The following is an 18,244-nucleotide window of genomic DNA, read 5'->3' on the forward strand; positions in this document are numbered from 1 at the left end:
GGGCTTTAGGCGCGCGGGCTTCAGTAGTTGTGGCGCACGGGCTTCAGTAGTTGTGGCGCACAGGCTTAGTTGCTCCGCGGCATGTGGGATCTTCCCAGACCAGGGCTTGAACCCGTATCTCCTGCATTGGCAGGTGGATTCTTAACCACTGCGCCACCAGGGAAACCCCTGTTATTACCTTCTTTATGCTTGTGTTTAATTTGCTCTTTTCTTGTTTGTTTCTTAAGTTGGAAGCTTATGTTACTGATTTCAAATCTTTCTTTTTTCCTCTTTTTTTTTCTTTTATATTTTGGCTGTACTGCACAGCACGTGGGATCTTAGTTCCCTGACCAGGGATCAAACCCACATCCTCTGCATTGGCAGTGAGGGATCTTAACCACTGGACTTCCAGGGAAGTCCCCTCTCGTTTTCTAATATAAGGATTTAATGTTATAAAATTTCCCTTTAAGGACTTCTTTGGCTGTGAACCACAGAGTTTGATATATCATGTTTTCACTTTTATTCAGTTCAGAATATTTTCTAATTTCCCTTGTGTCCTGCTCTTTGATCAATCGTGTCATTTAGAAATATGTTGTTTAATACACAAATATGCAGCAATGTTCCTAATTTAATTTTTAATTTAATTCTGTGTGGTCAGAGAACACACTTTGTATGAATTTAATTCTTTTACATTTACTGAAACTTGTTTTATGGCCCAGTGTATAGTCTAGATTGGTTAATGGTCCATAAAGCTTAAGAAGAATATGTATTCTGCATTTATTGATCGTGTGGTTTTTAAATGTGAATTAGGTCAAATTATTTTGAGTGTTAAGTTTCTGTACACCTGTTGCTTTTCTGTACTTGTTCTCTCAATTATAGAGAGGAATGTTGAAATGTCAACTATAATTATTCATTTCTCTATTTTTCTTTTCAGTTTTGCTTCATGTATTTTGAACCTTTGTTATTAGGTGCATACCCATTTAGGATTGTTGTATATCCTTGATGAATTGTCCTTTTCTCATTGTGAAATATCCCTTTTTTTCTTTGGTAACTTTCCTTTTCTGGAAGGTCCTTTGGTAATATGGCTACTCCAGCAATCTTTAAACATTTTTTGAAAATTGTGTTAACATATGCATAACACAAAATGTACCATTTTAACCATTTTTAAGTGTACAATTCAGTAGCATTAAGTACACTCACAATGTTGTGCAACCATAGCCACTATTCGTATCCAGAACTTTATCATCCCAAACAGAAGCTATGTATCTATTAAAAAATAATTCCCATTCCCCCTCCCCCAGCCTCTGATAATCTCTATTCTACTTTTTGTCTCTATGAATTTGCGTATTCTAGGTACCTCATATAAATTGAATCACACAGTATTTGTCCTTTTGTGTTTGGCTTATTTCACTTAGCATAATGTTTTCATGGCTGATTCATGTTGTTGTATGTCTCAGAATTTCATTCCTTTTTAAAAGCCTGAATTATATTTCATTGTATGTATATATCACATGTTTATCTGTTCATCTGTTGATAGACATTTGGGTTGTTTCCACCTTTTGGCTATTGTGAATAATGCTGTTTCGAACATTGGTATGTGTATCTTTGAGTCCCTGCTTTCAGTTCTTTTGGGTGTATACCTAAGGCTACCCTGGTACTCTTAACAGTGTTTGCATAGTATGTCTTTTTTTTTTTTTTTTTAATAAATTTATTTATTTTTGGTCGCATGTGGGCTTTGTTGCTGTGCGCAGGCTTTCTCTAGTTGCGGCAAGCGGGCTCCTCTTCGTTGTGGTGCACAGGCTTCTCATTGTTGTGACTTCTCTTGTTGCGGAGCACGGGCTCTAGGTGCACAGGCTTCAGTAGTTGTGGCACGTGGGCTCTAGAGCTCAGGCCCAGTAGTTGTGGCACACGGGCTTAGTTGCTCTGCGGCATGTGGGGTCTTCCCGGACCAGGGCTCGAACCTGTGTCCCCTGCCTTGGCAGGCGGATTCTTAACCCCTGCACCACCAGGGAAGCCCTATGAGAGACACTTGTAGGTATGTAAGATTCAAAGATAAATAAGGTAGCTTCTTCCTTTAAGGAACTCACCTAGTGGTTAGGTGAGATAGATATGTAAACAAATAATTCAGTACAGTGAGATGATGTAAGTGCTAATTGAGTATAAGCAAATTTAATGGAAGTATCACACACAGAGAAAATCAATTAATTTTGCCTGGAAGAAGAACTGGGTTGGGAAAAGTTTCCCAGTGGAGATGACAACCAGAAATTGAAATGGAGAGGAGTTTGGCATGAAGTGTACTTAATAATTTTGAGCACTGTGTTTTCTGCACATATTTCATTTAACCCTCACAAAACCCCCATGACATAGGTATTATCATTTCCCCTATTTTAGAGATGGGAAAGCTGAGGTCAGAGAGATTAAGTTACTTGCCCAACAAGTTAACTGCTGACAGTAAGTATGTTGGCAGATCCAGTTTTAGGACTTAAATAATATGATTTCAGAACCTGTGTTTTTAGTCACTGTGTGTTCAGAGCTCTGTAGAAAGAGGAGCATAGTGATAAACTGAGAGGCTCATGTCGTCAGAGCACAGGAAGGAGATGAGGCTAAAGAGGTAGGTAGTGTCAGACCATTCAGTTTCTTGAATGTCATGGTAAGGATTTTTATTTGAACCAAAGTTAAGTGTAAAGGCATCGAGCACTTAAAGAGAGGGAATGGCATAATCAGATTTGCGTTCTGAAAGGTCATTCTGGTTGTAATAGACGAAATGAATTGGAGGGGGGCTGAGAGTGGATGCAGTGGCACCCTTTAGGAGTTTGTTATAAGTAGCCGGGTAAGGTAAAGTAATAGCCTGGAGAGAATAAGTAGGTGATTGTGGAGATGGAGGAAAGTGGACTGATTTAAGAAAGATATAAAAGGACAAAACTACAAGACATGGTGATGGATTGGGTTATGAGTGAAGGAAAGGGAAGTGTCAAAAAATAACTCTTAGGTTTCTGAATTGCCCAATTGGGTACATTAGATTGGTTCATTTTATTTTATATATGACACACAGAAAGAAGATTGGTTTGAGAGATAAGATTATGTTGAGTTAGAAGTGCCTTTGAGATATTCAAGTGGAGATGTCAAACACATGGTGTTAATAGTACCTTTGAACTTTTTATGTAGTAAATAAATAAGCTTGCCCATTCTTTTGTTCCTAATAACATAACTTTTTCAGGGCTTCATCACAGTTGTAATCTCTTGAGTTACTGGTAATAAAAAAGAAAGTAAATAGAGTTTGACTCTTAATCATTAGAGCTAATAAAAGAATGTGAAAAGATTCTGCAGTCTAGAAGGCCACAAGGCAAGTATATTAGGACAGTTCTCCTTTGGAGGATGACAGAACCAAGAATAAATCCTGGAGAAAGACTAGTGAAAAGAAGGCACAAAGGGCTAATCTAAGTCTAAAATAACAATGTAGAAGTAATCTGTTTTGAATATTGAAGTTAAATATTTCCTTCCTTTTGGTAACAAAGGAACTATTCCTGGCTTATCTAAACTACAATTACCCAAATTACTGTAGATCTGCAATGGGAATAGCTATACCGGAAGGGAAGTGTTTTTTCTTTATTTCCCCATCACATTTGATGATGAGCTGATAAATCACCAGAGTTTTGCTTTATACATTTGGGCATATTGGGTATTTTAATTATTTTAAAATTTTCTTGAAAAACAGAAGAGGTCTGATTAATAGTTCTTAAATAAGTTAAAAACTATTCTCAAAAAAAAACAAAACTATTCTCAAGTTGTTAGATTTTTATTGTTGAGCTTAGATCAGTGGTTCCTCTTTATCAGAAAATATATTGCCACTTTTGAAAGTGTTGTGATACTGAACTAACAAGACTAAGCTTTTGTTGCAGATTTTTAAACTTCTAGGTATTGTAATACTGACATTTGTGTTACTGATATTTTAAAGTTCTCTGGAAAAAAAGTAGTTTTAAAAGTAATTCATGTATAGGGACTTCCCTGGTGGCGCAGTGGTTAAGAATCCACCTGCCAATGCAGGGGACGTGGGTTTGAGCCCTGGTCTGGGAAGATCCCACATGCTGTGGAGCAACTAAGCCCGTGTGGCACAACTACTGAGCCTGCGCTCTAGAGCCCGCAAGCCACAACTACGGAAGCCCACGCGCCTAGAGCCCATGCTCCTCAACAAGAGAAGCCACTGCAATGAGAAGCCAGCACATCGCAATGAAGAGTGGCCCCCGCTCGCCACAGCTAGAGAAAGCCTGTGCACAGTAACAAAGACCCAACGCAGCCAAAAATAAATAAATAAATATATATTTTTTAAAAGTAATTCATGTATAGATGTAGACCATTTGGAAGATAAAAACCTGATTTTTTACCACCTAGAAATATCACTGTGTATTTTTCCTTTACTATTGCTTCTCTGTATCTTAAATGTGTAGGCAGTATATAGAGTAGTAGTTAAGAATGGGGATTCTAGAATTAAACCTCCTGAGTTAAGATTTCTGTTCTACCACGTATTAGCTGTGAGATTTTAGCAAATCACTTAATTTCTCTGAGTCTTGAGTTTCACATCTTTAATGTGGGAATAATAAAAGTAAACATTATTCTTTGCTTTGTGCCAGGTACTTTGCTAAGTATATTATATGTAAAATCTTAATTTTCATAATATCTCTACCTAGGAGCTACTTAGTGCCTTTAAGAGGATAAATTAAATAATGGATGTAATATACTTAGTATAGTGCTTAAGGGACAATAATAAACATTACTCATTTTTTTTCAAAATTGCATTTATACAATATAGTCAGCCTGTTATTAAAGCTTTTATTGTGGCAACATCCCCATGCCATTAATATTCTTGGAAAATGAAAATTTTTAAATGGCTTTAAAGAAGTTCATCAAATGGATTCATTTAGTCACCTCTCTAGTGATAGACCTTTAGATCATTAAATGGTGTTATGAACATATTTGTTATGATTATTTCTTTAATTCCCAGAGGTAGAATTGAGTCAAAGGAATATTTTTAAGGTTCTTTTTGTGTGTGTGTGTGCTGTGTTGGGTCTTCGTTGCAGGTTCTTGATACCTTTTCCTGCATTGCTTTCCAGAAATGTGAATCAGTGTACATTCTTATTTCTCATACATTCTTTTTTAAAATATTTATTTATTTATTTGGCTGTGCCAGGTCTTAGTTGTGGCACACGGGATCTTTATTGCAGCATGCAGGCTCTTTAGTTGTGGCATGCGGGATCTGGTTCCCTGACAAGGGATCAAACCTGGGCCCCCTGTATCGGGAGCGCAGAGTCTTAACCACTGGAGCACCAGGGAAGTCCCTATTATTATTGTCTGAGTAATTTTACTTCTTGTCTTTGTTTCCTCAGCTAAAAGTATAGGCTTTACTTCCATGGTTTCTTTCAGTTCCAAATTCTATTTCTGTAACCTTGGAGTAGGGTTAAGTTTTAAATTATTGTAGGTTGATTAATTTTTGTATCTTTGATGACATTTTAGCAGTCTTTGACATCTAATTAATTTCAGTAGTTTATCAGATTAATTATATGGAAAAGTAAAGAATGTTTATTTAGTTCATCTTAAAATGAAAAGAGACTGACCAACAAACTCCAAGTGTTGGTGAGGATGTTAACAACATATATTGCTGGTGGGAAATCAAAATGTTGTGGCCAGTTTGTACTCAGAAAGTTAAATGTGTGTTTACCAGCAATCCCTATCCTAGGAATTTACCTAAGATAAATGCAAACACATGTGCTAACAAAAGACACGTACAAATAATAGTCATAACTGCTTTATTCATATTAGCCAAAAAATGGAAAAACTCAAGTGAACATCAACTGATGAATGGATAAACAAATTGTATTATATCCATACACTTGAATGCTACTCAGCAATAACGTCGATGAATCTGAAAGGCATTATACTAAATGAAAAAAGCCAGCCACCAAAGGCTGTATGATTCCATTTATAAGAAGTTCTAGAAAAGACAAAACTATAGTGACAAAAATTGGATCAAGGGTATTGGGAACTTTTTGGGGGTGATGGAAATATTCTTGATTGTGGTGGTGATATCAAGACTGTATATACATGTATCAGAACTGTACCTTTAAAATGGGTGGATCTTACTGAACATAAATTATATGTCAGTGAACCCTATTAGAAGGTATTTAGAACAGTTATTTGGGTTAAGTAGCAAATTAATATTTATTGATATATCCCAGAGAACTATATAATTGGTATCTTATGATTAAGGAATTTGCAATATTATTAGAAAGAAAATACAGTTTACAGAGTCATTATATCTCTTAGAAAATAATACTGAACCTCAGATACAAATATGGTCAGTTCTGCTATAACACAACATGTGTGTTCCTAAAAAATCACCATGTTATGCTAAATTATGTAGTGAAAACTACGGGGCTTATGGGAAAAATGGGGCTAGGAGCACAACACTCAAAAAAATTAGTGTCACATAAAAAAAGATAGGAACCTAATAAAAACAGTATAGTTTTACACATATTAAATGATTAATAAATACATAAATATTACAATAAATACAGAACTTACTGAAAGAGACCTTAAGTTTGTTGTGGAAGTTGATTTAGTGGGAGTTATTGTGAAGTGACCAAAGACGGGTTATCTAAAATGGGATAGAAAATTTTAACACCAGATGTGGTTGGGTTTGCATAATACATGCAGGGAACTGAGGTAGCTAATATATGTTTAAGGTGTGTGTGTATGTTTTGTGTATTCTTATATGGCTTGGTGTTTTAAAATGTAGGTTTTACTGTTTTTCAGGTATGATGAGACCAACAGTTCAGAAGATGATTGCATTGAAAAGATAGTTTGTTTCAGTTCCCGAGAGGAGGTGGGACACCAAGCCATCTAGGGCCACACAGGGAAGCACCAGGTTGGTCAGGAGGCAGAGGGAGCAGGAGGAAAATATGGCAAGAACCTTTATTGTGGTTTCTGTGGGAGGAAATGGGCGAGGCAGGTTAAGCAGTTTTAGGATTGGCTACTTTTAATAATTCAGTGGTCTCTGAGCTATAGGGGCTGTCCTAAGGGTCTGGTACCTGGCTCTGGAGTGATTAGGGCAGGGGAATATTGGCCTGGAGTGTAAGAGCTAGGTAAAGGAGGTAGTTGGAAGTATGGATTTTGGATTGATTGGTTTACATATGAAAGATATGATCTCAGGTTAGTTGTTTGCTGTCTCTAAGAATTGATTGGCCCTGAGAGGACCAGAACATTGAAAATACAGAAAATAAGAAAACACAGTTAATAGACTTGGTTCAGCTGGGTGCAGTTTGCTGCACTCATCTCGTGTTTCTCAGGGATGAAATTGCACATAAGTAAATGCATAATTCACATTGTACTACAGTTGTTTTCAAAATAAATGTTATAGCAGAACTGACTGTACAAAGTAGGATACAGTATTTGAGTCACTATTCCCTCCTTTGCAAAATTAATTATGCAAATTCTATTATATAGATTTTACATTAGTGTAATTCCTTGAGACATGACTGTATTTGTAAGCAAAACAATTTAATGGTAGATTTGATCTTGGGAAAGTAATCACGGATTTAAATTTAAATTTTAACTTAGAGAAAAATTTTGTCTTAGAGTACATGCTTAGTGTAATTCAAGCAATTAAGCTGGGTAATATGTAGGGGTGAGAAACAAGATGGTGGAGTAGAAGGACCTTGAGCTCACCTCCTCTCACGAGCACACCAAAATCACAACTAACTGCTGAACAAACCATCAATAAAAAAGACCGGAACCTACCAAAAAGGTATTCTACATCCAAAGACATTAAGAAGAAACCACAGTGAGACAGCTGGTAGGAGGGGTGCACTTGCGATATAATCAAATCCCATACCACCTGATTGGGCGACCCACAAAATGGAGAATAATTATATTGCAGAAGTTCTCCCATAGGAGCGAGAGCTCTAAGCCTCACATCAGGCTCCCAATCCTAAGCGTCCAGCATCGGGAGAAGGAGCCCCCAGAGCATTTGGCTTTGAAGGCCAGCAGGGCTTGATTACAGGAGCTCAGTAGGACTGGAGGAAACACAGACTCCACTCTTGGAGGGTGCACACCAGGACCCAGGGCAAAAGTAGTGACTTCCTAGGAGCCAGACCTACCAGCTGGTCTTGGAGGATCTCCTGGGGAGGTAGGAGGTGGCTGTGTCTCACCCTGGGACATGGACGCTGGTGGCAGAGATATCAGGTAGTGTTCATCTGTGAACTCTTGCTTGAGGCAGACATCTTGCTTGGGTCATTAGCACCAAGACCTGGCCCCACCCAGCAGCATGTAGGGTCCAGTGCCAGGATGCCTCAGGCCAAACAACCAACAGGGTGGGAACACAACCCCACCCTTCAGCAGACAGGCTGCCTGAAGACTTCCTGAGCCCACAGCCACCTCTAGACACGGGCCTTGACATGGCCCTGCCCACCAGAGGGCCTAGACCCAGCTCCACCCACCAATAGGCAGACACTGGCCCCTCCCACCAAGAAGTCTGCACAAGCTTCTAGACCAGCCTCACCCAATAGGGGGCAGACACCAGAAGTAAGATGGGTAATATGTAGGAAGCAGATAGATTTGAAGTTATTTTGAAATGTACATGGAAATAACTGTATATGCTTAATAAAATTATTTTTATTTGTAAAAAAAATGAATTATCTGCTTTTATAATTGGAATGAGTTTAAAAATAATCTACCCTTACCTAAACTTGCATAGAGTCTTAGAAATAAATGAAATGATAGGGTATTTAAATAGTCATTCAACAAACTGTTTTTTTTTTGATTGGCTGTGTGAAACTGTTAGGCTCTACGTATGCAGGAGCTCCAGAAACTTATGATACCGCCTCGGAATATAAGGCATGTAAACAACGACATTAAAAATATGTATTAAAATAGAGATACAAAATGAAAATTTATATAGTAAAGAGAAAGGAATCACTGATTTCAAATTGAAGCTCTGAAGCTGTATTTGAAATAGTAGGATAGGTTGGTTAAGAATGTAGACAGTATTTCAGGTGTCATGGAGGCTTTTGCTGGACATTGCTATGATTAAGGGATAGATACACTAAGAGAAAAGACTGGAAAGGAAGGATTCGGCCAGATTGTGGAGTTCTTGAATGCTTTATATACTGTTTGAACTTTATTCTGTAAGTGTTATGGTATTATTTGAATTTAATAAAAAAGTGAGCAATAATTTTGTGACTTTTCTTAAGAATTTCCTGGGAATCCCCTGGTGGTCCAGTGGTTAGGAATCTGCACTTCCACTGCAAGGGGGCATGGGTTTGATCCCTGGTCAGGCAGCTAAGATCCCACATGCTGCCCAGCATGGCCAAAAAAAAGAATTTCCTGCCTTAGTTTGTGCTTATATATATTAATGAAAAAATTAGAGAAACAATAAGAAAGATGAATTGGAGAGAATGAAACTACAAACAGTCCAGATAGGAGGTATTGCATTAGTCTAGGTGAGATATGATTAAGGCCTGAACTAGGCCACCCACAGTGAATAGAGGAGATTCAAGTCTGTTGGGTTTACCAGTTTATTAGCTTGATGTTAGAGGAGAAAAAGAGGAAGGGAAAAAAATTAAAAGGTCACATCTAGTTTTTTGGGTTTTTTTTAAAACATCTTTATTGGAGTGTAATTGCTTTACAATGGTGCGCCAGTTTCTGCCTTACAACAAAGTGAATCAGCTGTACACATACACACATCCCCATATCTCCTCCCTCCCACCCTCCCCATCCCACCCCTCTAGGTGGTCACAAAGCACCAAGCTGATCTCCCTGTGCCATGCGGCTGCCTCCCAGCAGCCATCCATTCTACATGTGGCAGTATACACAAGTCCACGCCACTCCTTCACTTCGTCGCAGCCCACCCCTCCCCCTCCCCATGTCCTCAAGTCCACTCGCCACATCTGCATCTCTATTCCTGTCCTGCCCCTAGGTTCTTCATAACTTTTTTTTTTTTTTTTTAGATTTCATATATATGTGTCAGCATATGGTACCTGTTCTTCTCCCTCTGACCCACTTCACTCCGTATGACAGACTCTAGGTCCATCCACCTCACTACAAACAACTCAATTTCATTTCTTTTTAGGTCACATCTAGTTTTCTGACCTCGGAGACACAAGGAATAGCCATGCCATTATCCTGGGTGGGAAATGCAGGATGGATTTGCTGAGTGGAATTGTGGGGTCATATGGTAATTCTGTGTTTGGCTTTTTGAACTGCCAGACTTTTCCACAGTGGCTGTACCATTTAGCATTCCTACCAGCAATGTGTGAAGGTTGCAATTTCTTCACATCCTCCACAACACCTGTTATTTTCTGCCTCTTTGATTATAGCCATTCTAGTGGGCATGGTATGGTATCTCATTGTAGTTTTGATTTGTAATTAATAATGGTGTTGAGAATTTTTTTTTTAATTAATTAATTTATTATTTTTAGCTGTGTTGGGTCTTCGTTTCTGTGCAAGGGCTTTCTCTAGTTGCGGCGAGCAGGGGCCACTCTTCATTGCGGTGCGCGGGCCTCTCACTATCGCGGCCTCTCTTGTTGCGGAGCACAGGCTCCAGAGGCGCAGGCTCAGTAGTTGTGGCTCACGGGCCCAGTTGCTCTGTGGCATGTGGGATCTTCCCAGACCAGGGCTCGAACCTGTGTCCCCTGCATTGGCAGGCAGATTCTCAACCACTGTGCCACCAGGGAAGCCCCGAGAATTTTTTCATATGCTTATTGACCATTTGTGTATCTTCTTTGGAGAAATGTCTGTTCAAATTCTTTGCCCATTTTTAATTGGGTTATTTAATTGGATTAACCCAGTTAACAGTTCTTTTTAAAAATATTTATTTATTTATTTGGTTTCGCTGGGTCTTAGTTGTGGCATGCGGGTTCCTTAGAACCCGCATGGGAGTGCGGAATCTTAACCACTGCACCACCAGCGAAGTCCCAAGAGTTCTTTATATGTTCTGGATACTAGACCCTTATCAAATATGTTGCTTGCAAATATTTTCCCCCATTGTGTGGGTTGTCTTTTTACCTTCTTGATAGGTGTCCATTGATGCACAAAAGTTTTTAAATTTTGATGAAGTCCATTTTATCTATTTTTTCTTTGTGTGTGCTTTTGGAATCATATCTGAAAAACTGTTGCCTAATCCAGGGTCTTTCAGGTTGTCACCCATGTTTCCTTCTAAGGGTTTTATCGTTTTAGCTTTTGCCTTTTTGGTCCATTTGGATTTAAATTTTATATATGGTGTGAAGAAGAGGTCCAAATTCATACTTTTTTGCATGTGGATATCCAGTTGTCTCACCAACTTTTGTTGAAAAGACTTCTTTTCCCACTGAATGGTCTTGACACCTTTGCTGAAAATCATTTGACCATATATGTATGGGTTTATTGTCCCATACATTTGACTGTAAATATGGACTCTCAGTTCTTTTCTGTTGGTATATATGCCTATCCTTACGCCAGTTCCACACTGTCTTGATTACTGTAGCTTTGTCGTGTGCTTTGAAATTGGGCAGGGCGAGTCTTCCAGTTTTGTTCTAAATTTTTAAAGATTGTTTTGGTTGCTCTGTGTTACTTGCAGTTACACATGAATATTAGAAAGAACTTGTTCATTTCTGCAAAATGACAGCTTGGAAACTGTTAGGGATTACTTTGAAGCTATATATTATTTTAGGTGGTATTACCATTTTATGTGTTCCAATCCATGAACACATGATGTTGTTCCATTTATTTAGGTCTTTAATTTCTTTTAACAATGTTTTGTCATTTTCTAAGTCTTGCACTTTGGTTAAATTTATTCCTAAGTACTTTTAAAATATATTATTATTAATATTTGTTTTATTTTAGTGACATTATAAATGGAATTGTTAAGTTCATTTTCAGAATATTCATTGCTAGTGTATAGAAGTACAACTGATATTTGTGTATTGATATATCCTGAAACTTTGCTGAACTCATTTATTCTAATAGTTTTTTGTGGATTCTTTAGGATTTTCTATGTATAAGATTATGTCATTTGTGAAAAGAGATAATTTTACTTCTTTTTCAGTCTAGATGCCATTTATTTCTTTTTCTTGTCAAGCCCTGACTTGAACTTCCCGTACAATGTTGAATAGAAGTATTGAGAGCCACATCCTTGTCTTGTTCCTGATTTTAGGGGGAAAGTTTTCAGTCTTTTACCATTAAGTATCATGATACCTGTGGGTTGAGGAAATTCCATTCTTTTCCTAGTTTGTTGAGTGTTTTTATCATGAAAGGGTGTTGGATTTTGTCAAATGCTTTTTCTGCTTCTGTTCAGATGATTGTTTTTTCTTTCATCTTATTAATATGGTATGTTACACTGATTTATTTTCATATGTTATACTACCCTGGCATTCCTAGAATAAATCTCATTTGCTCATGGTATATCTTGTTGAAAATTTTTGTATCTGTACTTATAAGGGATATTGGTCTGTAATTTTCTTTTATTGTGATGTTTTTTTAAAAAAAAATATTTATTTATTTATTTGGCTCTGCCAGGTCTTAGTTGCGAGTGGGATCTTTAGTTGCAGCATGTGGGATCTTTAGTTGAGGCATGTGGGAACTAGTTCCCTGACCAGGGATCAAACCTGGGCCCCCTGCATTGGGAGCACAGAGTCTTAGCTACTGGACCACCAGGGAAGTCCCTCCCTAATCCTAATTATAAAGATTTTAAGTGCTTATTACATGTAAGATATGAAAGGTGCACAAAAGTTTCACATGGTTAGGCTGATTGGAGTAACTAATAAGGTTGTGTAAGTAAGGACTTTTTTTTTAAATAAATTTTTAAAATTTGTTTATTTTATTTATTTTTGGCTGCATCGGGTCTTAGTTGCCGCACATGGGTTTTTTGTTTTTTTATTTTTTTTGAGGCATTTGGGATATTTTGTTGCGGCACGCAGGCTCCTCTCTAGTTGTGGCATGGGGTTTTTTTTCCTCTTCTCTAGTTGTTTTTTCTCTTCTCTTCTCTGTCGCAGACTCCAGGGCGTGTGGGCTCTGTAGTTGGGGCGTGTGGGCTCCGGAGCACGTGGGCTCTGTAGTTTGCAGCATATGGGCTCTGGTTGAGGTGCGCAAGCTCAGTAGTTGTGGCGCTCAGGCTTAGTTGCCCGTGGCATGTGGAATCTTAGTTCCCTGACCAGGGATCGAACCCGCGTCCCCTGCATTGCAAGGCGGATTCTTTACCACTGGACCACCAGGGAAGTCCCCATTAAGGGCTTTCTTGAAAAGAATATTACCTGTATCTCTCTTTAAAATTAAAAGAAAAATAATACATGCATTTGGGGAATAAAAACCTGAAAGGTAGAAAGGATTCATAGGAAAAAAAAGTCTCCTAAACACCCCTATTTCTGATGAATCCCTCCATAGATTACCTGTGTGTATACAGATATATTTTCGTATTTTTATATAAATGGTCACATATTACTTACACACCTATATCTTGTTTTGTAAAAAAAAATTGTATCTTCATATCTTTATCAATGCTTAAAATTAAACAATATTCATAATACTGCCCCATGCATTCTCTCCTACCCAACAACCAAGTAACTTCTTTAACAATATTGTTTTTGCTTTTCACCTTTCTCTTCATTTCAGTTTGAAGTAGTAACAGTGGTTCAGGTAATTGATTCTGTATTTCCCACCACTAATTTGCCCTGTGATTTTGAGAAAAGGCATGTGACCTTTTGAAACCAAATACTCTCTTAATTTCTTCCAACCCTAAACTTTTGTAATTATAATGTATAATATTTGTAAGTAGGTTGAAGCACCAGGCAACAAATCAGTTCTGTGTCAATTAAGGCTGACGTGAGTTCCTGTAATGTCAAAGTTATCTTACTGATGACATTTTTCAGTTATTGGTAAAGTGATTTGTGTATATGTGTGTTTCTTTTGAGGGAAGACATAGTAGACAGTGTAATCTGTCTCTGCCGATTCTGTGTAAAGAGACAATTTTTCTTTCTTTAAAGTAATTGAACGTTTGACTAAGTTGGCTGGTTTCTAAGCCTGAACCCTCTGAGTAACATGTAGGGAAAAGGGCGTTATGGTATTGAAGCAGTTGCTTAAGACCAACAATGTCCTTTTTGTGAAAATCTGAAGATTCTTAAAAGATGGAATACTATGACATCATCACCATTCCTCCAAGGAGCATTCCTCAAGTAATACTGAATATGCTGTGATTATCAGCACCCTTCCCCCATCTTCTTTCTGTGGCTTGACTGATGTTATTGTCAATTATTTGACTGTGGTTTGCAAATGTGGAGCTGTTACTTAGTTCTGAAAATCCTATTTGGGTCTGAGATTTTAAAGTATATTGGGTTTTTATTCTAGTTTCATCAGCTTTCTTAGCGATCTTTGTTTTAGGATTGAATAAAATGGTATCACCTACAAAAATTGTGTATCTTTTACATTCAGCCCTCAGTAGCCTAATAAATGATATGCTTCTCTGGTCTGTTTTTGTGGAACCAGAAACAAATTAGATCTCATTTGCTGTTTATAGGATTGTTAATGTCTTTTACTGTTCTCTTTTAGTAGGAAGGATATGGTGAGTTACAATAATGATATTTTCCCCGAAGGACAGATTAGGTATCTTTAAAATGTAACCTAATAGCCTGTTTCTTGGGTTTTTTTGAAGAAGATTGTATATGCAGTCTCATAGTACCTTTAAGAACTTTTTACAAATATTTATATCTTTTAAGCCTGATCTGTAGTTTATCAAGCTGTATTAGTCCTGTACTTTGGGTATTCATGTACCTAATATTCACGTTCAGCAGAAATTATGGAGTTTATGATTAGGGTTGCTGTGAAAGTTCCTCTGTGCTGTTTTCTTTTCCTAGTTTTTCATAACAGCTTTTAAAAATGGACAAGATTCAAATCAAGTAGCTTTGTCAGCTTTACATTGATGACTCTATTGTAGCGATGTTCTGCATGGGTACAGGGCAACCAGGATGGTGCTGATTTTTATAATAAAGTACTTTACTTTTGGAAATTTGAGGATGTATAGAAAATTTCAGGGATTTCTAACTTTATTGGTGTTCTCACTTTTTATACATTTTATGTTCATCTCTTCTGTCTTCTAACAATCCAAAGAACATACACAAATGTTGTTGGATTTTTTAATCTTTTTTCCTGGTTGTAGAAATCAAACATATGATTATTGTTCACAATTTGGAACGTAAGAAAGCTATAGACTTGTGAATGTTTTTCAGAATACCAGCCATAATTACGTAAAAATAATCCATATGATTTTGTTGTATCGCCCTCTTTGCAAAAACTACAGTTGAGTCTCAAACAACATGGACTTGAACTGCACGGGTCCACTTCTATGCAGATTTTTTCAGTAAATACATGTATGTACTGTCAATGTATTTTCTCTTCCTCATGATTTTCTTAATAACATTTCCTTTTCTCTAGCTTACTTCATTGTAAGAATATAGTGTATAATATATACAACATACAAAGTATGTGTTAATTGACTTTATGTTATCAGTAAGGCTTCTGTTCAACAGTAGGCTATCAGTAGCTAAGTTTTGGGGGAGTAAAATCAAACACAGATATAGAAAATTCACAAAACAAATGAATTTGTTTAATGAACTATTGTAAATGAAATCCCGTATCTAAGGCAAGAAATAGAACTTTGCCAGCCATTCCAGAAGTTCCTCCATGTGTCTCTTCCCAATCACAACTCCCCCTTTCCCCTAAAGTAACCACTATCATGACTTTTATAGTGACAACATCTGGGAGTTTCTTTATAGTTTTATCATTCAAGTATGCATGTCTCTACTCCATTATTGAGTTTTGAGAGTTCTTTGTATATTTATATATTTTATCTATTTTGAGATATGTGACTTGAAATAATGTTTCCCAGTCTTTGGCTTGACTTCATTCTTTTCTTTTAAAAGTGTCCTTTGCGAGAGTAAAAGTTTTTGATTTTGATGAAGTCCAAATGATCAGTTTTGACTTTTATAGATTATACTTCTGGTGTCAAATCTAAGAACTCTTTAACTAACCTAAGGTTACAAAGATTTTCTCCTGTGATTTCTTCTAAACGTTTTGTAGCGTTAACTTTTTAACATTGAGATAAATGAACCATGTTTGGACTTAATTTTTCTGTAAGGTGTGAGGTATGAGTCAGAGTTCATTTTTATACATATGGATGTCCAGTTGCTATGACACCATTTTTCAAAAAAGGTAATCTTTTTTCTCTGTTGTACCTTTGTCAAAAATCAGTTGACCAGGGACTTTCCTGGTGGCGCAGTGGTTAAGCATCCGCCTGCCAGTGCAGGGGACGCGGGTTTGATCCCTGGTCTGGGAAGATCCCACATGCCACGGAGCAACTAAGCCCGTGCGCCACAACTATTGAGCCTGCGCGCTAGAGCCCGAGAGCCACAACTACTGAGCCCACACGCCGCAACTACTGAAGTCCGCACACCTAGAGCCCATGCTCCGCAACGAGAAGCCACCGCAGTGAGAAGCCCGTGCACCGCAAAAAAGAGTAGCCCCCGCTCGCCACAACTAGAGAGAAGCCCACATGCAGCAACGAAGACCCAACCCAGCCAAAAATAAATAAATAAATACATTAAAAAAAAATTGTCTTGACTGATTTGGATTCTTTGCCTTTTTTTTTTTTTTTTTGGCTCTGTTGTGTTTTAAATTTTATCTATTTATTTATGGCTGTGTTGGGTCTTCGTTTCTTTGTGAGGGCTTTCTCTAGTTGTGGCAAGCGGGGGCCTCTCACCATCGTGGCCTTTCCTGTTGCGGAGCACAGGCTCCAGACCTGCAGGCTCAGCAATTGTGACTCACGGGCCCAGTTGCTCTGCGGCATGTGGGATCTTCCTAGACCAGGGCTCAAACCCGTGTCCCCTGCATTAGCAGGCAGATTCTCAACCACTGTGCCACCAGGGAAGCCCGATTCTTTGCCTTTTTATGAACATTTTACAATCAGTTTTTTGATATGTACAAAAAAATTCTGTTGGATTTTGATTGAGATTGTTTTGAATCTATGAATCGTCGAATTTTTAAATCAGTTTGGGGAGGATTGACCTTATAACAATATTGAATCATTCAGTTCATGAACGTGGTACATCTGTTTAGTCAACTTTGATTTATTTCATCAGGGTTTTATTGTTCTTACTATATAAATTCTACTCAAATATTTTAGACTTATATCTAAATATTCCATTTTCTTCCTTTGCTGTTTTGTATGTTCCTTGGGGTTTTTTTGTGTATACAATAATGTCTGCAACTAGAGATGGTTTTTTCCTTCCTTTCTGTTATGTATTCCTTTTCTTTCTTTTTCTTTACTTATAAAACTTCTAGTGTGATGTTGAATAGGAGTGATTATAGTGGAGATTCTTACCTTGCTTTCCCTGTATCTTTAGGGGAAAACTTTCCATCTTTAATCATTAAGTATGGTGTTAGTTGTAGGTTTTTTGTAGATAGCATTAACCAGGTTAATGCTGTTTCCTTCTATCCCTAGTTTTTTGAGAGTATTTGCCATGAATGGATGTTGAATTTGTGAAATCCTTTTTCTGCCTCTGTTGATATGATCCTGTGTTTTTTCTTCTTTAGTCTGTTTAGAATGGGAGAATTATGTTAATTTTTGACTGCTGAATCAGCCTTGCATTTCTGGGATAAATGCTACTTAGTTGTGATGTAGTATCATTTTTATATATTTCTGGATTTGATTTGCTAATTTAAAAACATATTTTATTGAAGTATAGTTGAATTACAATGTTGTGTTAATTACTGCTGTACAGCAAAGTGACTCAGTTATACATATATATACATTCTTTTTCATATTCTTTTCCATTATGGTTTATCACAGGATATTGAATATAGTTCCCTGTGCTATACAGTAGGACCTTGTTGTTTATCCATTCTATGTATATCAGTTTGCATATGCTAATCCCAAACTCCCAATGCAACCCTCTCCCACCCCCCTCCCCCTTGGCAACCACCGGTCTATTTTCTCTGTCCCTGATTCTGTTCCTTTTTCATAGATAGGTTCATTTGTGTCATCTTTTATTTTTTAGTTATTTTTTAAAAAAATATTTATTTATTTGGCTGCACTGGGTCTTAGTTGCAGTATGCAGAATCTTTGTTGTGGCATGCGGGATCTAGTTCCCTGACCAGGGATCAAACCCAGACCCCCTGTATTGGGAGCGCAGAGTCTAATAAACCACTGGACCACCAGGGAAGTCCCTGTGTCATCTTTTATTTTATTTAT

The 18,244-nt window shown here is 37.5% G+C and overlaps 1 protein-coding gene across 4 annotated transcripts in view; it reads left to right on the top strand.

Annotated features, from left to right (window-relative positions):
- TAOK1 (TAO kinase 1) overlaps positions 1–18,244 on the top strand; it is a 166,630-nt gene that overhangs the window by 34,006 nt on the left and 114,380 nt on the right. Inside the window, exon 2 of one of the 4 annotated variants that reach the window (XM_082372700.1) lies at positions 6,787–6,898. The exons of the other annotated variants lie outside the window; for them this stretch is intronic. The gene's annotated coding sequence lies outside the window, so the exon portion shown is untranslated. The remainder of the gene's footprint in view (positions 1–6,786; positions 6,899–18,244) is intronic. 4 annotated transcript variants of the gene reach the window in all.

The sequence above is a fragment of the Balaenoptera borealis genome (assembly GCF_965194805.1).
Source record: "Balaenoptera borealis genome assembly, chromosome: 20".
NCBI lineage: Eukaryota > Metazoa > Chordata > Mammalia > Artiodactyla > Balaenopteridae > Balaenoptera > Balaenoptera borealis.